Source organism: Bos javanicus, unplaced genomic scaffold, assembly GCF_032452875.1.
Source record: "Bos javanicus breed banteng unplaced genomic scaffold, ARS-OSU_banteng_1.0 tig00002941_1, whole genome shotgun sequence".
Lineage (NCBI taxonomy): Eukaryota > Metazoa > Chordata > Mammalia > Artiodactyla > Bovidae > Bos > Bos javanicus.
Genome location: NW_026893640.1, coordinates 55,289 through 64,686, shown reverse-complemented (window position 1 = coordinate 64,686; position 9,398 = coordinate 55,289).

Sequence of the window (9,398 nt, the reverse complement as noted above, 5' to 3'; positions counted from 1 at the left end):
TGCTCACGTGGCTGATCATGCAACGATCACGTAGCAACCATGTACTGGTCACGTGACTGATCATGCACTGATCACGTAATTGATCCTGCACTGATCACGTGGCTCATCATGCACTGATCACGTGGCTGATCACACATGTATCACGTGACTGATCATGCACTGATCACGTGGCTCTCATGCACTGATCACGTGGCTGTCATGCACTGATCACGTGGATATCATGCACTGATCACGTGGCTGATCACACTGATCACATGACTGATCATGCACTGATCACGTGGCTATCATGCACTGATCACGTGGCTATCATGCACTGATCACGTGGCTGATCATGCAATGATCACGTAGCTACCATGTACTGGTCACGTGACTGATCATGCACTGATCACGTAATTGATCATGCACTGATCACGTGGCTGATCATGCACTGATCACGTGGCTGATCATGCACTGATCACGTGACTGATCATGCACTGATCACGTGACTGATCATGCACTGATCACGTGGCTATCATGCACTGATCACGTGGCTGATCATGCACTGATCACGTGACTGATCATGCACTGATCACGTGGCTGATCATGCACTGATCACGTGGCTGATCATGCACTGATCACGTAGCTACCATGTACTGGTCACATGACTGATCATGCACTGATCACGTGACTGATCATGCAGTGATCACGTGGCTATCATGCACTACTCACGTGGCTGATCATGCAATGATCATGTAGCTACCATGTACAGGTCACGTGAATGATCATACACCCATCAGGTGACTGATCATGCACTGATCACGTGGCTATCATGCACTGATCACGAGACTGATCATGCACTGATCACGTCTATATCATGCACTGATCACATGACTGCCCATGCACTGATCACGTGGATGATCATACACTAATCATGTGACAGATCATGCACTGATCACGTGGCTGATCATGCACTGATACCGTGACTGAGCATGGACTGATCACATGACTATCATGTAGTGATCACGTGACTTAATGGCGCTGATCATGTGACTGATCATGCGCTGATCATGTTTGCTATCATACACTGATCATGTGCCTCTGGAGGCAATAAACAAAGAGCTGAGTAGGCACGAATCAAACAGTCAGCAGGCAATAATCATGGAACTCAGCTGTGAGGAATCATGCTGCTCAGCTGGCAATAATCAAGCAGCTGAGCAGGCAGGAATTACGCAGCACAGCTGGCAATTGTCAAGCAGATGACAGGCAGGAATCGTGCAGCTCAGCTGGCAATTGTCAAGCAGATGAGCAGACAGTAATCACGCAGCTCAGCAGGCCCTGATCACGTGACTGAGCATGCACTGTTCACGTGGCTGATCATACACTGATCACGTGACTGATCATGCACTGATCACGTGGCTATCATGCACTGATCACGTGGCTGATCATGCACTGATCACGTGGCTGATCATACACTGTCACGTGACTATCATGCACTGATCACGTGGCACTCATGCACTGATCACGTGGCTGATCATACACTGATCACGTAACTGATCATGCACTGATCACGTGGCTATCATGCACTGCTCACGTGGCTGTCATGCAATGATCACGTAGCTACCATATACTGATCACGTGACTGATCATGCACTGATCACGTGAATGATCATGCACTGATCACGTGACTGATCATGCACTGATCACGTGACTGATCATGCACTGATCACGTGGCTATCATGCACTGCTCACGTGGCTGATCATGCAACGATCACGTAGCAACCATGTACTGGTCACGTGACTGATCATGCACTGATCACGTAATTGATCATGCACTGATCACGTGGCTGATCATGCACTGATCACGTGGCTGATCATGCACTGATCACGTGGCTGATCATGCACTGATCACGTGACTATCATGCACTGATCACGTGGCATCATGCACTGATCACGTGGCTGATCATGCACTGATCACGTGACTCATGCACTGATCACGTGGCTATCATGCACTGATCACGTGGCTGATCATGCACTGATCACGTAGCTACCATGCACTGGTCACGTGACTGATCATGCACTGATCACGTGGCTGATCATGCACTGATCACGTGACTGATCATGCACTGATCACGTGACTGATCATGCACTGATCACGTGGCTATCATGCACTGATCACGTGGCTGATCATGCACTGATCACGTAGCTATCATGCACTGATCACGTGACTGATCATGCACTGATCACGTGATTGATCATGCACTGATCACGTGGCTGATCATGCACTGATCACGTGGCTGATCACACATGATCACGTGACTGATCATGCACTGATCACGTGGCTATCATGCACTGATCACGTGGCTGATCATGCACTGATCACGTGGATATCATGCACTGATCACGTGGCTGATCATGCACTGATCACGTGACTGATCATGCACTGATCACGTGGCTATCATGCACTGATCACGTGGCTATCATGTGGCTGATCATGCAATGATCACGTAGCTATCATGCACTGATCACGTGACTGATCATGCACTGATCACGTGATTGATCATGCACTGATCACGTGGCTGATCATGCACTGATCACGTGGCTGATCATGCACTGATCACGTGACTGATCATGCACTGATCACGTGACTGATCATGCACTGATCACGTGGCTATCATGCACTGATCACGTGGCTGATCATGCACTGATCACGTGACTGATCATGCACTGATCACGTGACTGATCATGCACTGATCACGTGACTGATCATGCACTGATCACGTGGCTATCATGCACTGATCACGTGGCTGATCATGCAATGATCACGTAGCTACCATATACTGGTCACGTGACTGATCATGCACTGATCACGTAAATGATCATGCACTGATCACGTGACTGATCATGCACTGATCACGTGACTGATCATGCACTGATCACGTGGCTATCATGCACTGATCACGTGGCTGATCATGCACTGATCACGTAGCAACCATGCACTGATCACGTGACTGATCATGCACTGATCACGTAATTGATCATGCACTGATCACGTGGCTGATCATGCACTGATCACGTGGCTGATCACACATGATCACGTGACTGATCATGCACTGATCACGTGGCTATCATGCACTGATCACGTGGCTGATCATGCACTGATCACGTGGATATCATGCACTGATCACGTGGCTGATCACACACGATCACGTGACTGATCATGCACTGATCACGTGGCTATCATGCACTGATCACGTGGCTATCATGCACTGATCACGTGGCTGATCATGCACTGATCACGTAGCTACCATGCACTGATCACGTGACTGATCATGCACTGATCACGTAATTGATCATGCACTGATCACGTGGCTGATCATGCACTGATCACGTGGCTGATCATGCACTGATCACGTGACTGATCATGCACTGATCACGTGACTGATCATGCACTGATCACGTGGCTATCATGCACTGATCACGTGGCTGATCATGCACTGATCACGTGACTGATCATGCACTGATCACGTGGCTGATCATGCACTGATCACGTGGCTGATCATGCACTGATCACGTGGCTGATCATGCACTGATCACGTGACTGATCATGCACTGATCACGTGGCTATCATGCACTGATCACGTGACTGATCATGCACTGATCACGTGACTGATCATGCACTGATCACGTGACTGATCATGCACTGATCACGTGACTGATCATGCACTGATCACGTGACTGATCATGCACTGATCACGTGGCTATCATGCACTGATCACGTGGCTGATCATGCACTGATCACGCAGCTATCATGCACTGATCACGTGACTGATCATGCACTGATCACGTGACTGATCATGCACTGATCACGTGGCTTATCATGCACTGATCATGTGACTGATCATGCACTGATCATGTTTGGTGTCATACACTGATCATGTGCCTCTGGAGGCAATGAACATAGAGCTGAGTAGGCAGGAATCAGTCAGCAGGCTATAATCATGGAACTCACCTCTGAGAAATCATGCTGCTCAGCTGGCAATAATCAAGTAGATGAGCAGGCAGGAATCACGCAGCTCAGCATGCACTGATCACGTGACTGATCATGCACTGATCACGTGGCTGATCATGCACTGATCACGTGACTGATCATGCACTGATCACGTGACTGATCATGCACTGATCACGTGGCTATCATGCACTGATCACGTGGCTGATCATGCACTGATCACGTGACTGATCATGCACTGATCACGTGGCTGATCATGCACTGATCACGTGACTGATCATGCACTGATCACGTGGCTGATCATGCACTGATCACGTGGCTATCATGCACTGATCACGTGGCTGATCATGCACTGATCACGCAGCTATCATGCACTGATCACGTGACTGATCATGCACTGATCACGTGACTGATCATGCACTGATCACGTGGCTATCATGCACTGATCACGTGGCTGATCATGCACTGATCACGTAGCTATCATGTACTGATCACGTGACTGATCATGCACTGATCACGTGACTGATCATGCACTGATCACGTGGCTGATCATGCACTGATCACGTGGCTGATCATGCACTGATCACGTGGCTGATCATGCACTGATCACGTGGCTGATCATGCACTGATCACGTGACTGATCATGCACTGATCACGTGACTGATCATGCACTGATCACGTGACTGATCATGCACTGATCACGTGGCTATCATGCACTGATCACGTGGCTGATCATGCACTGATCACGTGACTGTCATGCACTGATCACGTGACTGATCATGCACTGATCACGTGACTGATCATGCACTGATCACGTGGCTATCATGCACTGATCACGTGGCTGATCATGCACTGATCACGTAGCTACCATGCACTGATCACGTGACTGATCATGCACTGATCACGTGACTGATCATGCACTGATCACGTGGCTATCATGCACTGATCACGTGGCTGATCATGCACTGATCACGTGGCTGATCACACACTGTCACGTGACTATCATGCACTGATCACGTGGCATCATGCACTGATCACGTGGCTGATCATACACTGATCACGTGACTGATCATGCACACATCACGTGGCTATCATGCACTGATCACGTGGCTGTCATGCACTGATCACGTAGCTATCATGCACTGATCACGTGACTGATCATGCACTGATCACGTAAATGATCATGCACTGATCACGTGACTGATCATGCACTGATCACGTGACTGATCATGCACTGATCACGTGGCTATCATGCACTGATCACGTGGCTGATCATGCACTGATCACGTAGCAATCATGTACTGGTCACGTGACTGATCATGCACTGATCACGTAATTGATCATGCACTGATCACGTGGCTGATCATGCACTGATCACGTGGCTGATCACACACTGATCACGTGACTGATCATGCACTGATCACGTGGCTGATCATGCACTGATCACGTGGCTATCATGCACTGATCACGTGGCTGATCATGCACTGATCACGTGGCTGATCATGCACTGATCACGTGACTGATCATGCACTGATCACGTGGCTGATCATGCACTGATCACGTGGCTGATCATGCACTGATCACGTGGCTGATCATGCACTGATCACATGACTGATCATGCACTGATCACGTGACTGATCATGCACTGATCACGTGGCTATCATGCACTGATCACGTGGCTGATCATGCACTGATCACGTGCTGATCATGCACTGATCACGTGACTGATCATGCACTGATCACGTGACTGATCATGCACTGATCACGTGGCTGATCATGCACTGATCACGTGGCTATCATGCACTGATCACGTGGCTGATCATGCACTGATCACGCAGCTATCATGCACTGATCACGTGACTGATCATGCACTGATCACGTGACTGATCATGCACTGATCACGTGGCTGATCATGCACTGATACCGTGACTGAGCATGGACTGATCACATGACTATCATGTAGTGATCACGTGACTTAATGGCGCTGATCATGTGACTGATCATGCGCTGATCATGTTTGCTATCATACACTGATCATGTGCCTCTGGAGGCAATAAACAAAGAGCTGAGTAGGCACGAATCAAACAGTCAGCAGGCAATAATCATGGAACTCAGGTGTGAGGAATCATGCTGCTCAGCTGGCAATAATCAAGCAGCTGAGCAGGCAGGAATTACGCAGCACAGCTGGCAATTGTCAAGCAGATGACAGGCAGGAATCGTGCAGCTCAGCTGGCAATTGTCAAGCAGATGAGCAGACAGTAATCACGCAGCTCAGCAGGCCCTGATCACGTGACTGAGCATGCACTGATCACGTGGCTGATCATACACTGATCACGTGTCTGATCATGCACTGATCACGTGGCTGATCATACACTGATCACGTAACTGATCATGCACTGATCACGTGGCTATCATGCACTGATCACGTGGCTGAACATGCACTGTTCACGTGGCTGATCACACACCTGTCACGTGACATATCATGCACTGATCACGTGGCACTCATGCACTGATCACGTGGCTGATCATACTCTGCTCACGTAACTCATGCACACATCACGTGGCTATCATGCACTGCTCACGTGGCTCGTCATGGAATGATCACGTAGCAACCATATACTGGCACGTGACTGATCATGCACAGATCACGTAAATGATCATGCACTGTTCACGTGACTGATCATGTACTGATCACGTGACTGATCATGCACTGATCACGTGGCTATCATGCACTGCTCACGTGGCTGATCATGCAACGATCACGTAGCAACCATGTACTGGTCACGTGACTGATCATGCACTGATCACGTAATTGATCCTGCACTGATCACGTGGCTCATCATGCACTGATCACGTGGCTGATCACACATGTATCACGTGACTGATCATGCACTGATCACGTGGCTCTCATGCACTGATCACGTGGCTGTCATGCACTGATCACGTGGATATCATGCACTGATCACGTGGCTGATCACACACTGATCACATGACTGATCATGCACTGATCACGTGGCTATCATGCACTGATCACGTGGCTATCATGCACTGATCACGTGGCTGATCATGCAATGATCACGTAGCTACCATGTACTGGTCACGTGACTGATCATGCACTGATCACGTAATTGATCATGCACTGATCACGTGGCTGATCATGCACTGATCACGTGGCTGATCATGCACTGATCACGTAACTGATCATGCACTGATCACGTGACTGATCATGCACTGATCACGTGGCTATCATGCACTGATCACGTGGCTGACATGCACTGATCACGTGCCTGGTCATGCACTGATCACGTGGCTGATCATGCACTGATCACGTGACTGATCATGCACTGATCACGTGTCTGATCATGCACTGATCACGTGGCTATCATGCACTGCTCACGTGGCTGATCATGCCATGATCACGCAGCTACCATGTACTGGTCACATGACTGATCATGCACTGATCACGTGACTGATCATGCACTGATCACGTGGCTATCATGCACTACTCACGTGGCTGATCATGCAATGATCATGTAGCTACCATGTACAGGTCACGTGAATGATCATACACCCATCAGGTGACTGATCATGCACTGATCACGTGGCTATCATGCACTGATCACGAGACTGATCATGCACTGATCACGTCTATATCATGCACTGATCACATGACTGCCCATGCACTGATCACGTGGATGATCATACACTAATCATGTGACAGATCATGCACTGATCACGTGGCTGATCATGCACTGATACCGTGACTGAGCATGGACTGATCACATGACTATCATGTAGTGATCACGTGACTTAATGGCGCTGATCATGTGACTGATCATGCGCTGATCATGTTTGCTATCATACACTGATCATGTGCCTCTGGAGGCAATAAACAAAGAGCTGAGTAGGCACGAATCAAACAGTCAGCAGGCAATAATCATGGAACTCAGGTGTGAGGAATCATGCTGCTCAGCTGGCAATAATCAAGCAGCTGAGCAGGCAGGAATTACGCAGCACAGCTGGCAATTGTCAAGCAGATGACAGGCAGGAATCGTGCAGCTCAGCTGGCAATTGTCAAGCAGATGAGCAGACAGTAATCACGCAGCTCAGCAGGCCCTGATCACGTGACTGAGCATGCACTGTTCACGTGGCTGATCATACACTGATCACGTGACTGATCATGCACTGATCACGTGGCTATCATGCACTGATCACGTGGCTGATCATGCACTGATCACGTGGCTGATCACACACTGATCACGTGACTATCATGCACTGATCACGTGGCACTCATGCACTGATCACGTGGCTGATCATACACTGATCACGTAACTGATCATGCACTGATCACGTGGCTATCATGCACTGATCACGTGGCTGTCATGCAATGATCACGTAGCTACCATATACTGGTCACGTGACTGATCATGCACTGATCACGTGAATGATCATGCACTGATCACGTGACTGATCATGCACTGATCACGTGACTGATCATGCACTGATCACGTGGCTATCATGCACTGCTCACGTGGCTGATCATGCAACGATCACGTAGCAACCATGTACTGGTCACGTGACTGATCATGCACTGATCACGTAATTGATCATGCACTGATCACGTGGCTGATCATGCACTGATCACGTGGCTGATCATGCACTGATCACGTGGCTGATCATGCACTGATCACGTGACTATCATGCACTGATCACGTGGCATCATGCACTGATCACGTGGCTGATCATGCACTGATCACGTGACTCATGCACTGATCACGTGGCTATCATGCACTGATCACGTGGCTGATCATGCACTGATCACGTAGCTACCATGCACTGATCACGTGACTGATCATGCACTGATCACGTGGCTGATCATGCACTGATCACGTGACTGATCATGCACTGATCACGTGACTGATCATGCACTGATCACGTGGCTATCATGCACTGATCACGTGGCTGATCATGCACTGATCACGTAGCTATCATGCACTGATCACGTGACTGATCATGCACTGATCACGTAATTGATCATGCACTGATCACGTGGCTGATCATGCACTGATCACGTGGCTGATCACACATGATCACGTGACTGATCATGCACTGATCACGTGGCTATCATGCACTGATCACGTGGCTGTCATGCACTGATCACGTGGATATCATGCACTGATCACGTGGCTGATCATGCACTGATCACATGACTGATCATGCACTGATCACGTGGCTATCATGCACTGATCACGTGGCTATCATGTGGCTGATCATGCAATGATCACGTAGCTATCATGCACTGATCACGTGACTGATCATGCACTGATCACGTGATTGATCATGCACTGATCACGTGGCTGATCATGCACTGATCACGTGGCTGATCATGCACTGATCACGTGACTGATCATGC